General features: G+C 46.8%; 1 non-coding gene across 1 annotated transcript; it reads right to left on the bottom strand.

Moving 5' to 3' along the window:
* Window positions 1-4,123: 4,123 nt before the first annotated feature.
* On the bottom strand, window positions 4,124-4,255 carry LOC127202453 (small nucleolar RNA SNORA17). The gene has a single exon (XR_007832329.1). It is a non-coding gene; the product is annotated as a small nucleolar RNA SNORA17 (small nucleolar RNA).
* Window positions 4,256-19,691: the final 15,436 nt, after the last annotated feature.

Raw genomic sequence — 19,691 nt, 5'->3', positions numbered from 1 at the left:
AGGCGAAATAAAATTGTAGTCACCGCTGTAAAAGACTCTTGTGCTGCAATTTATTAATCAGGGTCTGGGGAGATCGATGACACTGAATGATGATGGAGCATTAGGCTAACCCCCTGGTCCTCGGGCAGAGCGGCTCTCTGGATGGGGTGCAGATGCTCACATCTGCTTTTGTTAGAGACCCAAACTCCTGCATCCTGGTGTGAAGTTAATGAAGGCCCCTGCATTATTCCCCACATTCCTTTAGCAGAGTAAAGTGTGGCTGGCCAACCTGGAAATCCAATGAGTTAATTAAGGCAGAATTGTCTATGATTTCCTTTTCCATTATAACTGCCCCCTCTGCCCTTCCCCACCCGCCTCATGGAGGAGGTCCCCCTCCTCCCTGCAAGCCTAAGCAGTGAAGCTGCCTCTTGCCCCATGTGCCAGGATGATTAATGGAGGGACGACAATGGGGTCAATTAGCCAGGTCGGCTCGAAGCTGAAAGGTGGAGTGTGTTTCTTTATTGAACACTGCATGCGCACTCCAAACTGTGACCTGTGCCGCTGTGATTTATTACAAGGGCAGTCTTCTGATCACTTACCTTCAGCGCTTGGACCTTGGCTTTGAAAACCCGGTTTTCACTGTCAATTAACACCAGACAAGGAGATCCATTCAAAATCTGAAATGCATACCTAACAACAGAGTGGGGGTGGAGGCAGCTGAGGGAGCAGCTGACTGTGGAGGAAGGTAGCCTGGGACAGTGGCCCAGACACTAAAGGGCCCCACAAGCTCTGGACTGGCTGGGTCACCATACCGTGGTGGGGCTTTCCTTTGAGCGCTGACATGCTCTGGGTTAGAAAGGAGGTCTCCTGCTTTGCCAAAGATTCTTAAAGGAGTCACTGTTAGTCCCAAAGGGTACAATCTGCAGTCCAGCTTGGACGTGTCAGGGGGCTATAGGAAAGAAAGCTTAGTTGGCCTGTGTGTTGAAGCAAGGCTCAAGCATGGGCCTTTAAAGTAGAATCCCAGTGTGAGCCACTGGCATACCTGGAGGAATCATCTGTGCCTTCTTAGCATCTCTGTGCATCTCAGTGGGTTGGTATTTGTATTGAAAATATCTCATCATACCAAATTACCTTATGCACATTGATGACCTTTTAATGATGTAACTGATCACCTTAAACAGTTGCTATACGCAAGTAAAGGGGGCTCTCAGAAGAAGAGAAGCAGGCAGGATGTGAGTCAGAGCTGGGCTCTGCAGGGATGTTCAGGGTATCGGTGGGTAATGCATGTCTTCTCCTTCTCTTACTCTCAGGAACCTTAGAATACTTTCGATGTGTTCTTACCATTGAAATGCCTGCAGGAATGGCATGTGAACCGAACTGAGCTGGGATGAATTGGGGTAAACTGAGTGAGTTTGGGTGTGTTGGGGTAAGTTGGGGTGAGTGTGGGTGAGTTGGGGTGAATTGGGATGGGGGCGGGGCATATCCCTGCATATGCTGAGTTCTTACCCGGTTTTACTCCAGTTTTAATCCTCATCCCTCCAGGTCTTTGCTCAAAGGATGCCTTCTTCCTGAAACCTTCCATGATCATTGAGTCATCTCACACTTACCCTTTGACTTCCCCAGTGTAATTTCCTTCTGAACTCCTGTAACCATCTGACAATCTCTATTTTGTCTGACTTTAATCAATGTACCCGTTTATTGGGTATGTGTGTGCAACATTAGGCTGTGAGGAGCAGAGGGGTTTGGGGACAAAACTGTTCATAAGTGCATCCCTTGTGACAATGTCAAGAGGAATGAACATAGGAAGCCTCCTTTGCTCTGTAGGCGTTTCTTCACAGGGCATGGCTTACTAAGTCCACAGACTAGTTAATTTATATTTTACAACCTGTTTTGCTCAGTATTTACTTCCATTTTGCTTGGCCACTCTATCATTGACAGTGTTAATAATGATACTGATGATTTTTAAAAAATGCTTTGCATTCTATTGCGACTCCCTGTGCCTGTCCAAAGCACTTTTGCATGGGTTACCTATTCAAGCCTCTATAAAACTAAAGGACAGCTCCATCTGGTGATAGTCCCCTTTGTGTGGCTTTGCAGTTAGCACATAAGAGGGGCCCAATACCAGCAGTTGTTATTTTGCATTCTAGACAACAGAACAACCATCATAAAACTTACATAGGGCAATCTACATCTTGTATGTGAAATAACTATGGCCAATGGCATTCAGTGACTTGCCCAAACTGATCTATCAGACCCATGAAGGTAATGCATCAGAACTGTTGTCTACATGCTTTTATATTTCTTATTCAATTTATGGAAATTTCTTAAAAAAAAAAAAAAACCACTACCACCACCACCACCAACAACAAACAACAAAAGCCAACCATCCTTTTGGCTCTTTGTGAATTTCACATCATGCATGCCAATCTTACTCTTCTCTTTCTTCCCTCATATCCACCCTCCACCCTAGTAACCTCTTCCCTATCAGAGAATAAAAAAAAAATCTCATTGTGGAAGCTGTAGTATGTCACAATGTGTCCCATAGTATACCTTTTATTCATACTTCTTTGCTCACAAATGTTCATTGCAACGAGTTATTGGTCTGATAGGAGGCCTCTGACTTCTGTTACTCTATCAATCCTGGAGCCTCATTGAGACTCCTCTTGGATATCCTATTGTTGCCCTGTGTCATGGAGATCCTGTAGTTTTGGATCTGTAGGACCCGCCCCTTCATGTACTCCAGTAGTTTATTGATGGGGTAGGTGTTTGGGTGGGACAATTCAAAGCCTAGGATTTGGGCCTGTGAGGCATCTGAGCTGGTCATTCTACTGGTTCTACTACTCTCATGCCCTTGGTCTGGCTCACCAGCAATCCCTGAAAACATGCCCTGCTGTCCAGGCGAGGTGCAGTGCCTACTTTCTTGAGAGCTGCAGCAGGTGAGGGGCAGGGCCAGCTCTCCCACTCTAATGACCTTGAAGCCAGCTCTCCTGCCTGCTATAAGTGGCAAGGGCAAAGGGTGGGGCATCTCTCTTACCTATGTCACCACATGGCAGACAAGTTGCATGGCCAGCTATCCCATGCTCACATCTTGGGTCAGCTTTCATACCCCTGCCTTTGGGGTCAGCTGTACTGTGCTGTCCAGATGAGGTACAGGGCCTGCTCTCCTGAGTGCTGTAGCATGTGAGGAGCAGGGCCAGCTCTTCTGCTCTCATTATGCAGTCTGGGTCAACTTTCACACCTGCTACAGATGGTGAGGGGCAAGGGGGGAGGAGGGTAATTCTCTCTCATCCTTATCACCAGGGAGACAGGTAGTAGGGCCAGCTCTCCCATGCTATAGTCTCAGAGGCTGGCTCACCCACAACTCCTACAATGTACTGGGACGCTGCTTTCCATACTGCAGCTGGCTAAGGTGATGTCAGCTCTCCTTCTCTCATGTACCCAGGGCCAGTTCTTCCATGATGCCCAGGTGAAATGTGGGGTCAGCTCTGCACAACCCACAGACACCAACATGTTTCCAGGCAGCATCCCAGACCAGGGACATCCACCTGGCCTTTAGTGGTAACAGATTCCTGCAGGACCATAGCCCCAGATGTGTCCCACCCCCCCACACCCCATGGCTTCACAGGCCAGGACCCCACCATGGACCCCGGTGGCATCAGCAGGTACTCACATCAGGATGTTCCTCACTACCCTCAAGTCTCCAATTCTCTCTCTCTCCTTGCACCCACATTCATCTGCTTCACTTTCTCTTCCATTTTCCCATCATTTACTTGCTCCTCTTAGTGCCCAGGTCTCTGAGTGTCTGGGGTCGTCTCAGAGGTACTAGGCCCCACTCGTGCACTAGGGAGCCTGGCAGGGGTCATCTGGGTCCTGGTATGATCCCCTAGGTCTGCATAGTTCCAGACTAGTGGTCATCTCAGGCCCCATGGCGTCAGTCTGGTGGTCGTGGGCTATCTCCCTGCCTTGTCTGTCCAAGGGGCCTCATGCAAGCGTTCTCTGTCTCAGGCTCACTTCTGCTAGGGGCCACAATCTAGTCTCTGGCGTGCTCTCTGTCTTGAGAGCCCATCCAGGCCTGCCTGGCACTGAACTAGTGGTCATCTCAGACTTGGTTTTTCTTTTTGTTGTTGTTGTTGTTTTTTCAGGGAATGTTAGGCTACTTACCAGTCAGTTGCTCACAGGTCAGGACACTGAGCATAGACATTGCCTCACTCCTCGCTGCCACCTACTGATGCCCATGTGACACAGCAGCCACATCTGCAACACCTCTAGTGGCATGGAATTGATAAGAAATATAAAGTTTATCCAAGCTTGACAACTGCAAGAAGACTGCTGTTGGTGTAAGCAAAAGAAGTGAGATTTTGTTTGTTTGTTAGTTTGTTTATGAGGAATGAGTTTGAGACAGAGTCTCACAATATAGCCCTGGATTTGAACCGGTGACGTTCTTTTCTCCCTCTAACTCTTAAATGGAGATTACAGTTGTGAGTCCTTATGACAAGACAAGGAGATAGATAGATGATAGATAATAGTTAGATAATAGTTGATAGCTAGACAATAGACAGAAGATAGATAGATGGTAATCGATGATTGGTAGATTGATGATAGATAATAGATACATGGTGGATGGATGCATGGCTGGATGGACAGATGGATGGACGGGCAGACAGACAGACAGACAGATGGTAGATAGATGATAGAGACTGTGTGTATGTACAAATAAGCATGTGTGAGTGAATGTGTACCTGTGTGTATGCCATGGCCAGAGATCAACTTCAGATGTCATTCTTCAGTAGCTGCCAACCTGGAGTCTCACCAATTTGGCTAGGCTGGCTGTGCAGGGAGCCTCCTGGTTCTACCTCCCCAGCCGTGGGTTCACAAACATCTACTAACACACTCAGCCTCTTTGTGTGTGGATGCCGGGGGATCAAACCCAAATCTTTATGCCATTGAAGCAAGAACTTGATCTGCTGAGCAGCCTCTCAAGCCCCTAGAAGTAGTTCTAAAGCAATAGAGCTCTCAGACGTGTCCCTTGCTCTGTAGATCCAATGCGTTCACATTTCCAACTTGGGCCATGGCCAAAGGTGTGGCCGTCCTCCTTATCATTGATCTTTGCTCCTTTCGCTCTGCTTTTTAAAAATATAGTAAAGTGAGAAAGATGGGAGCTAGTCCGTAGGAGCAATTATCTGCAAGTCTGAACGAGTATTCTCAGATTACTACTTTTTTGCCCCACAGTGGACCATCCTAGAGTATGGTCCAGGCTGGGGAACCTTCCCCTTCTCCTTAGTGTGCGATGCCTTTTTCACCTTAACTTTGTTCTTGGAAATTGACATGTGGAAGGAGTACCAGGACGAGGAAGTTTCTGTACTGGCAATTAACAGTGGTATCTCTCCACTGACTTAGAACGAGGCAACTTCTATAATGAGGAAATAAAAAGAATTAGACCAACCTTTCCCCAAATCTGTCCTGGTTTCTCTGCCCTTGTCCCCCAGGAGATACTTAATGACAGGCATGTGGGTTTAGAAGAACATTTTGGTTGTTTCTTTCTTTCCCAATTACAGATTTGTTCCCTGGGACTGTGTCTGGAAACATTCTCCTACCCCACTTTCAATGCACAAGTCAATGGGACTCCCTTGGATTTCTCTTGGGAAGTCATTGTGCCAGCTTGACAGTCTCTCATGAGCAACCGACAGTAGTTCACTCTGTGGAGAATTAACTTAGAAACAGGGAGCATGGGGATCCTCTCTGTATCCCCAATAGGCTCAGCATGCTGGAACCTTGCAGCAAAGCACCACCCCAGGCAGGTGACTCACTGCCTATGGCGTAGTGTCATGGGGGTAAAGGGGTGTCATTTAGAGCTGACATCTGGATGGGAATGCAGTTCTGCCCCTAGCCACCTGTGTTCAGGTTCCCTGTGCCTACAGTGGGATTAACAACAGTCGGCTGGGGACATGTCACAATATCTACTGACTGTTTTTGTCTTTACATAAGTACTGTGGCAAGGTTTAATTTACAAGGTTAGGGAGATGGCTCAGTGGGGAAGGTTCCTGCCACGCAAGCATAAAGACCCGAGTTCAGATCCTTGGCCCCCCCCATTAAAAACTGGGCATGGTGGCAGACCTAACCCTAGTGCTGGAGAGGCGGAGACTGGTGATCTCTGGAGTCTGTTAGGCAGCCAGTCCAACCAATTGATGAGATCCAGTCTCAGTGAGAGAACCAGTCTCAAAAACGTAGGGTGGAGGTCTCAGGAGCTTTGCCTGGGCATGAGGTACACACCTTTAACCCCAGGCCATGGGAGGCAGAGTCAGCTGGATCTCTGTGAGTTTGAGGCAGTGTGGTCTAGACAGAGAGTTCCAGGCCAATTAGTACCATACAGACCCCATCTCCAAAAAAAAAAAAAAAAAAAGTAAATAAAAATAAGAAATGGAGTAAAGAGCAATTGAGGCAGACACTTGGCCTTGATCTTTGCCCTCTACACACATGCATATACCTTCATCTACAGAGACACACTCACACAAACATTACTAACACATATTCTACACATGCATGGTGTGGGGGTGAGAAAAAGTTAGGCATAGTAAGAAATTAGTGACAATAACTTAATAGCTGAGTAATTATGGCAATATACTGCAATAAGGAAGAGGAATATGGTTTCCCCCTCCCTCAACTCTTGTTTTTTTGCAGACCAGGTCTCATATAGGCTAGGCTTTCTGAACTCACTCATATAGCCGAGAATCACCCTTAGCTTTTAATCTCCCTGCCTCACCTTCCTGATTGCTGGGACTACAGACATAGGACACCATGCCCAGCTGTCAGCATATCTTTTTTTTTTTTTTTTGTACTGTAGATCATAACAAGCTCAGGAAATAATAAAAATTTCTTTTCACTGTTAAATTGAAAAGAAATTTACCTTTTAACTTAAGGAAGTCTTCTGTGGCTACCCTTTGCATTTTTTCATTGGCAGCATCACCCGTCTTGTGCTTGGGATCATTATTAAGCCAGATAAGCGTTCCTTGAACATAACTGCTGTGTATGATCCATAGAAGTTGACCTGGCAATTGATTCACCTACTACATGACTGACAGGTGGGTAGTTCATACAGGGTGGACACGCTTGGCAAAGGGATGGTGTCGGGGCAGTGCGAGAGTCCATCGTGAGAATGACGAATTTCTAACTTAGGAGTTCTCTCCCTGGGTTTGGAGCACAGTCAGTCAGTTGGCTGTGGCTGTGTTGCCTGAGAGGACGCATCACTAAGGCAGAAGAAAGAGCTTTGGACAGAGGGCAGGGTTCTACCAAGAGCCTTCGTGCCCACTGTGAAGTGGTACAAAGAGAAGAGGAGTCTGTGGTGGGTAGAGGACCCGCATATAGAACGCCGACCACTCAGAAGTGTGTTGAGCAGACATAGCTCAGGCCTGTGCTTCAGAGCTTTCCTCAGAAGGCAGAGTGAGAATTTAAGTGGCTACATGACAGCTGGGCAAAGAGTGGTGGCGGGTCCAAGTCCCTGAGTGCCCTGGAAGGCTAGGCCAGGCTTTTCCACAGCACTGGGGTCCCAGGGACTCCTGAGTTCAGAGCTGATGATGATGCCCACCATGTACAGCACAAAAAGAAACAGAGTCTGTCATGGGTAGAAAATCCTAGAGGAGCCGGGTGCGGTGGCACAGGCCTGTAATCCCAGCACTTAGGGAAGCAGAGGCAGGCAGATCTCTGTGATTTCAAGGCCAGCGTGATCTACAAAGAGAGTCTAGGACAGCCAAGGTGACACAGAGAAACCCTGTCTCAAAAAACAAAAAACAAAACAAACAAACAAACAAACAAAAAACCAAAAAAAAAAAAAAAAAAGAAAGAAAGAAAAAGAAGTTTCTAGTTAGTTTCTTCTTACCGTGATAAAATGCCATGACAACTTAAGAGGGAAAGGGCTTATTTGGCTCACAGTTCCAGAGAGACACAGTCTGTCGTGGTAGGGGAGACAGGAAAGTGTGACAGGTAGCGGGAAAGGAAGGCATGCTGGCAGGGCAGGAGCAGAATGGCAGCTGGTCACATTGCACCCACACTTACAAGTCCAGCGCAAACAGGAAGTGTGGCAACTCTAAAGTCTCAAGGCCCACCTCCAGTGACCTGATTCCCCTCAGAGAGGCTCTGTGTAGAAGGAAAGAGGGTCTGGTTGCTTCTCTTCCTTAATGAGTTTCTTCCTCCTTGTCCCTGTGGCTTCTCCTTTCTCCCAAGCTACAGTTCTGGAGGCCACTTCTGGCAAAATGCATGTGACCTTGGAAAGCCAGCTGGCTACAAAAGTGGTATCTATGATAGCGTTTCCCTCAAGTTGAGTGCACTCCTTTGCCTTTCTCAGACTTCTATAGGTGTTGTATTAAAGTCTGCCCACCACTTAGAAAATTCCATGGAACACAGTAGTAGGTGAGTAAGTATTTACTGAATAAAATTTAAAGTACGTGGAAAAAAAAAATTGACTCAGACCACAAAGAAGTTTTCCAGCAAAATGCCACAGACCCGTGTTCCTTTGCACAGAACACACTCCAGTATTAAGTGCTGGCCTGATGGAATGGAAATATGAAGCAGATCCTTAAAATCTGACTCTAATCAGATTGCAAGAGCCTTTAAGCCCAAACTTAATCCAGAACACCGTCCCGAGATATGAGGAATATGGGACCAAGCCCCCAAGCATTTCAGTGACTTAATATCCTTAAGTAAACCTTGCGTGCTCCCGCTGTAGGCAGCTGCCACAATGGACATCTGTTAGAGGAAGTTTTCTCTGAGGCTAAAATCTTCCATCTTGGAAGGAAACTTCTTAAGACACAGGATGCAGAGCAGTGGTTCTCAGCCTGTGGGTTGTGGCCCCTTTGGAGGATCAGACGATCTTTTCACGGGAGCGTCATTCACATCAGGCATCCTGCATATCATATATTTATATTTCAACTCACAACAGTAGCAAAATTATAGTTATGAAGTAGCAATGAAAATAATGTTGTGGTTGGGGGGTGGTCACCACAGCATGAGGACCTGTGTCAAAGGGTTGCAGTGTTAGGAAGGTTGAGAACCAATGATGGAAAAAGGAGTGAAAGAGTAGGATATTTGGGGACAGGGTGTTTACATGAAGGTAAAACAACAGGCTCTTCTAAGGGGAGCTGAAATATTTCATCCATCCGGGAAACTCCATTAATACAGAAAATAAACAATACAAGATAACTCCAGGAAGACCCTGAAACAGAATCTTTAGGCTCCTCCTTCCCCAAGAGGATATATGTAATAGCGATCACTGAGAGTTGCTCTCAGATTAGCTGAGCTGCCTAGGAGAGTCTCGGGCCACACAAGCTCCTGGGAAAGGGCCTGCTCTAATCTCTGGAGCTGCCTGAAGGTTTCCAGCTGCCATGAGCTATCACTCACGTTGAGGTGGACTTTGGTGACCCAGCTGTCTTTGAGTCATTTCTGCCCATACTCCTGTAAGTAACCCCAGGAAAACTGATTGGTTCACCAAGTTGGAGTTTGGTGGTGCTCACACTTTGGTCTATTGTTGGCTTCTTATCTGGAGTGAGTAGATACTTGTTTTTCTCCCTCTCCAGGAATAGTGTCACACAACAGATGGGGACATACTGTTCCTTTGAGGCATACAGCTAAGAATCTGAGCTGAATTTGGAGAGAGAGAGCTCAGTGGTTAAGAGCACACAGTGCTCTTCCAGAAGGACTGAGCTCAGTTCCCAGCACCTATATTGGGTGACTCAGAACTGCGGTTAACTCTAGTTAGGGGATCCAATTTCTTCTGCTCTCCATGGGCACCTGCACTTGTGTGTATATACATTCTCACAGAAGACAGACAGACAGACACACACATACACTCACACACACACACACACACACACACACACACACACACAGAGAGAGAGAGAGAGAGAGAGAGAGAGAGAGAGAGAGAGAGAGAGAGAGAGAGGCCCTTAAAAATAAAATAACCCTTAAAAAAGAAGAAATGAATTGTCTCTTAGCATGTTCTTCTGTTTCCTGTGGGTGTTGGTAAGACAGTATAAGACTTTTGATAGATATTCACAGAACAGTGACCTAACTCACAGATACATTTCTGCTGGAGTTCATACCTGAAAGGTCTTTCCCCCTTTTTAGTACATTTTATTAATTTTTGAGTATTTCACGCATGTATGCAATGCTATTTTGATCACATTTACCCCACTTGATGATCCTCTTTTTCTTCCCCCTTCATAACTCACTGGTTCCAACTTCTGATGCCCAAATATTCATGGTTGTGTGGTTGTCCATGGGAGGGTGACTGACCTACCAGGGTGCCACAACCTCAAAGAAAACTGACTGTCCTTAAGAAGCCATCAATGTCAACATCTCCTCCGCTAGAGGAGGTGGAGGGAGGGACTTGAGAGCTCCTCCCCACTCCATGCTGGAATACTGACTGCTTGGTCTCGTGCAGCTTTTGTTCAGGTAGGCACAGCTGCTGAGAAATTTGTGAGTGTAGTCACCCTGCGGTGTCCAGAAAACACAGTCCAATTGTTCCCAATCTCTGGCCCTTATGGTCCTTCTGCTTCCCTCCTCTTTGGTTGTCCCTGAGTCTTGGGAAGAAGGGGGAGTGAAGTAAATGTCCAGTGTGTGGCTGAACAGTCCATTGACACTTACTTTCTGTACTTAGACTAGTTGTGAGGTTTTGCATTCACTGCCATCCACAGCACAAAGAAACGTCTCTGATGAGAGGTGAGAGCTATGAATTTAGACGGCAGTCTGTCACTATGTCTATATAGCAAAAGTAATGGTAGTTGGTTTACCTCTGGGACCCATGAGCTCCCTAGTCATGTTTTTTTTTCTTTCTTTCTTTTTGTTTGCTTATTTTGTTTTTTTGTTTTGTTTTGTTTTTGTTTTTCAAGACAAGGTGTTTCTGTGTTAGTCTTGGCTGTCCTGGACTCACTTTGTAGACCAGACTGGCCTCGAACTCACAGCAATCTGCCTGCCTCTGCCTCCCAAGTGCTGAGATTAAAGGTGTGCGCCACCATGCCCAGCTATTCATGGGTTCTTAGACTAATTTATACTATTAGACTTGTGTTTCTTCCTGTGGAAACCCTAGCAGAAAGTGGTTAGTTACTCCCGTGACATCTGTGTCACTATTGCACTTGTAGGTATCTCTTGTCACTTTGGTCATTATAGTGGTTCATAGAGTTCACAGCTGGACAAAACTGTTGAAGATACCACCTTCTGGAACTGTGAAAGCTAGACAGCATCGAGGAAGCTTCCTGGTCAGTACCGACTTTATTCCTCCACGTTCTGTGGCCAGAGTATGTAGTGTCACGAGCCATACAGTCTTCCTATTAAGTTCTGGTGGGCAACCATGAGCAACGCCAATAGCTATATTGTTTGCCACCCCACCCCACCTCCCCAGCATACTCCTGACGACAGTTTGAGAGTAGGCATTCCATCCCTAGCACTGCTGTTGTGTTTTGTTTGTTTGTTTGCTTTTTGGGAGAGGGAAAACTGGCTTTATAAAGTAGCTTCCCATGTGGCTTTTTTCCCCCAAACATTCCTGGCGTTCATTATCCCTTTCCCCACCCTCCCCCGCCTTCCCCTCCTACCCTCCCAACTTAAACCTCTATCCCTTCTAACCCTTCCTTTCCTTTCTTATTAACGACCCATGCTCTACTGCCCCCACAGGGTTTCTGGACTTCTCTTGCGGGATAGGTGTAGAGCCAAGCTGAGTTCCATCTCTGAATGTCTTCATGTGCTCCGGGACTAGATGGCCCTCTGTTAGTCTGCAGGCACCGAGGACATCACTCCTCCTAAGGTTTCTCTGAGATCATCTCCAGAGACCGAGATGAGATGCTCCAAAGGGAAAGAGTGCTGTGGCCAAATATTTATTTCTGAAAAAAAAAAAAAATCTTCAGGCCTAAAACCATGAGCTATCAGGGCAGAGACTCACATCACAATTTAGTAGTGAGAGGAGACTCTAGTGGGATAAGTGAGCTACACAGATCTACTCCACAGGTCAAGGTGGCAAAGCCGGGTTCAAAGATGGACCCGCCATGCCAGTGAATCACTTGAGTCCTTCTTTGTCCCCTGTGCTTGTAGCTATTTCCTCTGGATTGAAACATTATGTCAAGGATCAAGAAGGAAGCAAAACTCACAAGTCTCAGGAAGCTCCTGAACTATCAGGACACACGAGGCCCCACTCCTCCTTAAACTGTGTAAGCAGTGACAGTTGCTAGAGAGAGGAAGTATTCATTGACAACTGTGCTGCTTGCAAGCTGTATAGTAGCTTTTGTGGGTGTTACCATGCATGGGGGGCTTTTTAGGGAATGCAGGTGCCTTTGGTTTGTTCATGTAACTCCAGTAAGCTCAGTGGTACACTAAGCTAGTCCAGATGAAGCTGGGTTTTTTTTTTTTTTTTTTTTGTCTGTTGTCAGGTGACCTGTGTGGGTGAATTACTTGTTTGTGTCTTCCCAGGAAGGTCACACAACAGCTACATCTTTAATGTGTGAGGTGAACATGCATGGCTAGACAGGATCTCTTTTTCGTCTTTCCAGAGTTATGAAAAAAACCTAAACTTTCATCAATGCCATGGATATAGAAGCAGCCTGAAATGGTATTGAGAATGAATCCTATTACTAATTGGGACAAGTCTCCCCCACAATCTTACAAAATGAAACACAGGGATGGTAGGATAAAGAGTGAACAAGTCTCAGAACAGAGACACCCATCAGTATGGAGAAAAATCCACTGGTCATCATGGGATTGGTCCTAGATCACTTCTTTTCTAATTTAAACTTCATTCAAAGGAAAAAAAATTAGAAGTATATTGTGGGGAGAGAAGTGGATTAAGAGTCAGGAGACTCGGGTTTTCATCTCAGCTCTCAGTGGCTAATTAGCTGTGTGACCTTGCTGAGTGACTGAACATCTCTGGACTTCCATTTCTTCATTAAAGGGGGGAAAATGTAGAGCATCTAGCAATCTCCAAAGGCCTTCTCAGTGCAGGAAGGATGCAGGGCCCAGAGCCAGGGAGCTCTTTGAGAGAGGCCCTGTGGGCTCAAGTACCTATATTTATCATGAGCACCTGTGGAGGGCCTGTTTGTATGCCACTATACTTGCTTGCGACCACGAGGAAGGGCTGCTGGCTTGAGGCCCACTCCAGTCTCTTTATTGGTTTGCATTATTATCTTGGAATCTGGATTCCTGACCAGAGGCTGAGCTTTGCAGCAAGAATTTCTCACCTTTCTGGAGGGCAGAGCTGGGGATAAGACTCTATTATATCCAGGCCTCCTAAGGCTCTCCTTCAGTGGTCATGTCATCTGTTTTCTTGAGGGCAGAACATTGGTCCCGACACCCCGGTGTCACTTCTGCGTCTCCAGTACAACTCTGAACAAATGTGGATAATAGCTTGCTATTCCCATTTTAGATGTGACATGATTACTGAGTGACTCTAGCTGCAGAGGGTTAGGAGACATGATCCCATTGAGTCAGCGTTAGAGAAGTGGCAGGGGGACACACAGAGGAGGCAAATTTGTGGGGCCAGGGGGCCATGTGACCAGGGGAGTTGGCTGGGAGCAAGAATGAGGTCAGAGCATGTCTAGATGCTGAAAATCCGTCTTGAGATGGCAAGAGTAGGACTGTGGCCTCCCTGCCCTGGGCCTTCAAATCCCAACTTGGTAGCCGTACATCCCACCCCATCTCTGTCACCCTTGAGGTCATCACTTCCTCTCTCCTTATAAGGTCACGTCCAGCAATCATCTGGAGTTCCTCTTTATGCAAATAAGAACCCTAGCCAAAACACTACGAATATAGCATTAATATAATTGTTTCGTGGTTCTTCTTGCTGTATGTAGTTTATTTTTTATATGTGTAATAATATAAATGTATATGTAAAAATACTATTTAAAAAAGAACCTTGGCTCCAGCCAATGGTGTACACTCACCCTGAGAGCCTCTATCTACTCCTCCCTGGAGGTTTAAATATCTTTTATTCCCTCCACCCCTGCCAATTAAGTGAGCTGCCTCACTGAAGCTGTCTTCTGACAAGGGTATCCATCCTGGCTAAGTTTCACTCCCTCCAGCTCAGCCCAGTGAGCAACGAGCCTAGATACCCCCAAGGGGCAAACAGACACTTGGCGGCACAAGTTCAACTAGACCATCAGTGACATGAGGTCCTCAGAGCAAGGCTTTGGCTAAAGGCTGTGTTGGGGCTGTGGGGATCGTGGGGAAGCCCTTGTCTTAGGGTTTTAGGTAGATTATGCCATCTTCACCAAGGAGCGGCATGATAGGTCTCCTCACACGTCAGCCATTTTCCTTCAGTGTACATGGTGGGCATGGCAGCACCCAAGAAGCTACAGAACTCTCCTCACCAGTCTGCGGTGATTGTTTCTCATATCCCACACTCAGCAGGGGTTTGGGGATCTGGGTTTTCATTCCACCTTGGATTTGGATCAAGTCACTAAGCTATTTTGGTCTCTCTTCTCTGCAAAAGATTGTGGAGGGCAGGAGTAGAGAGATGAATAGAAACAGCAGACTTCTGTCCTTGGGGTTGGAGGCGGGAACGGGGCTTGGAATAATACAAGTAAAAAAAAAACCACGAAATGAAAACCTCTATTCAAACACAGGAGATTATTTACAGCCTTCAGCTGATACTTGCTGTGCTCTGGTTGCCCACCTCGAGCACATTCCACAGAAACCGTGGGGACCCCAAAGAACCACAAAACGTGATGAGTGGATTCAGAAACAGAGTCTATAACCAGAGCCGGTTTTTGCCGGTGGTCTCTTGAGGCGGGGTTCTTGTCTCGGGTGAAGGTTTATAGATGAGCTGTGAGGAGGACGTCTGTGAGGGCTGGTGGCAGGCTGTGCCTTCTGAGAGGGAAGCCTTACCTAAACCGCGCTGTTGAATGAGTCCTTGTCATGTAGGAGGATTTAGCGGCCACCAGCTTCAACTGGCCTCGGCTGAAAATCAAGCTGGGACACTGCAGGAGAGAAATGTTCGACAGCATTTTGTGGCAGAGAAGATCAGGACAGACTGGAGATGGATGGCCATTAAAGGCCATGAACTTGTTCTCAAGCATCAGCAACACTCTTATGGGTGTGTCTTGTGGGACGTCCTGCGAAGGGATGCTGAACATGGACACACAGTAGTCAGGCAGCTCTGAGTTCAAATCCCAGCTCTACCTAGGAGCCAGGGTAAATTACTTTTTCCTCTCTGTGCCCAAGTTTTGTGTGTGTGTGTGTGTGTGTGTGTGTGTGTGTGTGTGTGTGTGTGTGTGTTAATCAAATGAATCATGGATGATGTCCAGAAAATATTAGAAGCTATAATTTTTATAATGAGCATGTTACTTTGATAGCAGATTGACCTCTGCATTGTTGTATTTCAAATCCCAGTGGTGTCCAAACAGCATGGTGAACCACAAAGAGGAAGACATGGGTTCTGGGGAACCTGTCACCAAACAGCTTTGTGACTTTTGGTCTCATATTCCCTGGTCTGAGCAAGAAGAGATGCATGCATGTGCTCGGAAGCAGTCGTTCTCTATGATGCTCTGGCGTGGCCAGGACTTGTGACAGAGCGGCCGGTGCAGAAGCTACTCCAGCGTGGGCAGGGGAAAATGGGACCGGGACGGGGACTGGGAAGCAGAAGTTGGATGCTTTCCTCTAGGGTGCGAGAGGATGGAAGATCCAGGATACAGTAGGGAAGGGGGGAGATTCAGGGTAAGGCCAGAAATGGAGGATTCAAGGTGCAGGAAAGGAATGGAGGATTCAGGGTGCACAAGAGAATGGGGGTTCAGGGCAATTCTTTAAAGGGTTCTTGAAGAATCAACCCCTAGGGGGTCTGAGTAGGATGTAAAGCAAATATCTGTAAATTAGGGACTGGACCAAGAGCACTCCACGGAAGGTTCCACAGGGGAAGGGATGTGTGTGTGTGTGTGTGTGTGTGTGTGTGTGTGTGTGTGTGTGTGTGTGTGTGTGTGTGTGTGTGTAGTGGGTAAGACACTAGGTAGGATTGTTCTAGCACACCCGCCCCTGGGAGCAGAATATCCACAGCATGGGATATGGGGCAGCTGGGCTGGCAGAGCTGGCGGGTGGGTTGGCAGCTCCCTAGCCCCACATCTGTGGCATGTTCTTTAGATGAGATGTTCTGGACCACATTCAGACGAGGTTGGTCAGTTGAGAGCTGCTGTTGACCAGCCCACATACCCCACTCTGAGGTGGCCTCCAGCCTCTCAACTTCCGGCTAGGAATGAAGGATAAGCTAACCCCAGCCCAGGCCCTTTTACCCTTACTGATCATTTTGTTGCCTCACTTCCAGGCCATACCTCCATCTCAACTCTCACCTTCTTTCTTTCTTCCTTTCTTTCCCGGGACCCCCCTCCCCACCTCCACCCGCAATTTTGATTTCAATACTTCTTTCTGCCTGCCTCAGTTTCTTCCCTTTTCCTATCTGCCAAAACCATCTTGGTTTGAGAGTCCCCTTTAAATTAAAAGCCAGGCATGAAGAGGCAGTGTGTGACCTTCCCTTTTCTGTCAAGCCTGCTGGTCTAGCCAGAACGGCTCTCATACTCTCCCTTCCTTCTGTTAAGAAACAACCCACCCCCAAATACCCACCTCCCATTTCAGTTTAAAAAAAGAGGGAGAGAGAGAGAGAGGAGGAAAGAAAAAGTGGAGAGAGAAAGAAAGCACGAGAGAGCAGGAGAGAATTTGACATTATTGTATAATTTAAAATCGCACAGCCTAGAGCCCACAGAACTGAGCATGTAATTACACACTTACTAGAGGTAACAGCAGTGCTGATAATTATTCTTTACACAGGAGAGACCCTGCTGATATCCCACAGTCAGACAGTGGGAGCTACAATATCCTTAATACCGTCCGCAGAGACCCTCATAAGCAGAGGAGAACCATGAAGAGGCTCGCTGGGTCCACAGCAATATCTTCATCGCACTGTGATGTCAGGGGCTTTAGCACAACAGAAATCAATAGTTTCTAGTAGAGGTTTTTTTTTTTTTTTTTTTGTACTTTTTTTTTTTTATGACCCAACCTGAGAAAGTACAGGAACGGTAGGGATGCAGTGCGGTGCCGTAGGAAACAAAACCTCCTTAACTGAGGGCCTGCCTGTTTAGAAATGTCCTGCGGTATCAGTTTATGATAAATGCAGCCCCTCTTCTAAACAGCAAACACGCAGCTGAAATGGGTCGGGCCCCAGGATGCTCTGGCTGGCCCTTCTGTGTCCTCTGATTAGGGCAGGAGCCCCATGCATTTGGGGCTATACAGTTATGCGGTGTTACATCTTTAAAGAAAGAAAAAAAGATGGCTCTGTAGGTCCTTCCTTTGAGGCAACTGGCTGTTTTCTTCTCCTTTCTCCCCATGGACAGGGTGTGAATTGGTTGTATTTGATAAACATTCAGAGACGAGCAGGCCTGAGTCAAGAAGCAGCAAATCCGTCAGTGGACTGGACATAGTCACGTGGAGGACTTTCAGGTGAAGAACCCAGAGGGACAACTTACATGTTTAGTAGCTCTTGATGAAGGACCATTTTGGTTTTTGCCACCTTCTACTAACTAGGTAGGCTGGGGCAAATGAGCAGCTAACTTTCTAAGTATGTATTGTACTATTAAAAAATGTTTCTTGGGGTTTGGGGAGACAGCTCAGTGAGTGAAGTATTTTCCAATCCCAGAGACAGGGGTGGGAGGAAGGCCGTGGAAATGGTTGGATCCCGGGGTCTCGCTGGGTGGTCAGGCTAGCCTACTCAGAAAGTTCCAGGCCAAAGAGAGAACTTGTCATTATTTTATTTTACTCGTTTTTGGGTTTTTGTGACAGGGTTTCTCTGTGTAGGCATGGCTGTCCTGGCCTGGAGTTCACAGAGATCTGCCTGTGTCTGCCTCCCTGGGTGCTGCTGGGATTACAGGCATGCACTACCAAGCCCAGTGAGAACTTGTCTTTAAAAAAAAAAAAAAAAGAAAAAAAGAAAAGTAAAGTAAAATAATGAGCAGCACATAAGCAATGACTCCCAGGACTGTCCTTGCTCCTCCATATGCACAGGTTCACATGTACACCTGCATACATGAACGTGGAACATACAGAGACGAAAGTGTACATACAAATAGTGCTTCTTGGTTGTTTGCACTTTGTGTTGACATTCTGTCTTGCCATTGTTTATTATCTCAGTTGAGCCGGTAAATGTTTTCAACTGGGTCTCTTGCCCAGTTGGAATGATGGCCTGAGCCTTTTGTTTTTGTTTGTTTCCCTCTGAGGTTTCAGAGAAGAACACGTCAGTTGGTTGTTTCCTGAGCGCCAGCTTCAAATAGATACATGCTGTGATGGTTTGAGTGTGCAAGCTGCCCGCCCCCATCCCCCCAGGCTCCTGTGTTTGAATACTTGGTCCCTAGATGGTGGTGCTGTTTCAAGAGACTGTGAAGCCATTAGAAAGCGGGGCACAGTTGGAAGAAGTGGTTCCCTGTGGAGTGGGTCCTAGAAGCTATAGCTTGCTTCAATGCTAGCCTGAGTTTCCTGCTCCTTGACTGGCATCATGTAATAAGTAGATAGACGGTACAGCAGCCGGTGGAGCAGCCTGCCACCTTGTCTCACCATGGTGACTGTAGCTCTCAGACTGTGAGCCAGAATAAGTCCCTCCTCCCATAAGCAGTTTCTGTCAGGTATCTTATTACGGCAATAAGGAAAGAAAGAGATTCAGTTTTTGCACACCAGTCATTTAAGACTGGCGCTCACTCTTTAACTGTGTGGTCTCCTCTTGGATTGGTTATTGTATCTTTGCTGCTGTGGCCCTGATACCTGGCCTAAACCAATGTAAAGTAGGAAAGGTTTGTTTGTGCTTGTGTTTCAGGGCAGGGAAGGCACGGTGGCAGGAGGCTGGCTTGCTCACATCTGTGCAGATCAAGATGCCAAGAAAAGGAATGCTGGCTTTCTCCTGTAGAGAGGGGGTCTATGTAGTCCAGTACCTCAGCCCACTGGATGGTGCCTCCCGCATCCAGGGCAGGTCCCTTCCTTCAACCCCATCAGTTAAACTTCTGTAGAGACGCCCTCATAGACAGATTTCACTAACTCTTAGTCATTTCTTGATCGTATCAAGGATTAACCACTCATCTTCCCATTTTGAAGGTGTCAAAAATGAGACCGAGGCCAGTGAGGTTGGCCAAGGCCACACAGTTCAGAAAGACAGACTAAGATGACCGAAACCTGCCAGCTTTCATCAAGAGAGTACATTGTTTCATTGTATCACTTGGGCGACAAATTTGACATCACAGCAAATACAAAACACAGTGTTGAGAGGATCCAGGATCTCTTTAGGTCGGTCAGGGAGAGTTAACTGGAGACAACGCCTTTTAGGATCCTACTTTAGACTATTGGTGCTTGTACACACAAATCCTTTTTCTTACCATGTATGCAAATTCGTGTGAAGGTTACTAGCTCCAGGACTCAGGTTTGCAGTCAGTTAGTATGGTCTGAATTCCATCTGGACTGTTCATCAGCCATTTAAAGCAGGTTATTCTCTCTAAGACTTGGTTTCTTCTTTACATCTAAAATAGGAATAAAGCTCCTCTGGGGATAATTCATATGATCTGGGTCTCACACACACACAAACACACTGCAGTGCACATGCACACGTGCCTAAGCCAGCCCTGTGTGTGTGCTTGTGGGTAGGACCAGAATGTTTTGGTCCATGGATCTCTGCTATCCATCAGTCCAGCAACGCCAGCTCCGTTCAGATGACTCAAGAGCCT

This window comes from Acomys russatus, chromosome 18 (genome assembly GCF_903995435.1).
Source record: "Acomys russatus chromosome 18, mAcoRus1.1, whole genome shotgun sequence".
Lineage (NCBI taxonomy): Eukaryota > Metazoa > Chordata > Mammalia > Rodentia > Muridae > Acomys > Acomys russatus.
This window is presented reverse-complemented; position numbering and strand designations above follow the sequence as displayed.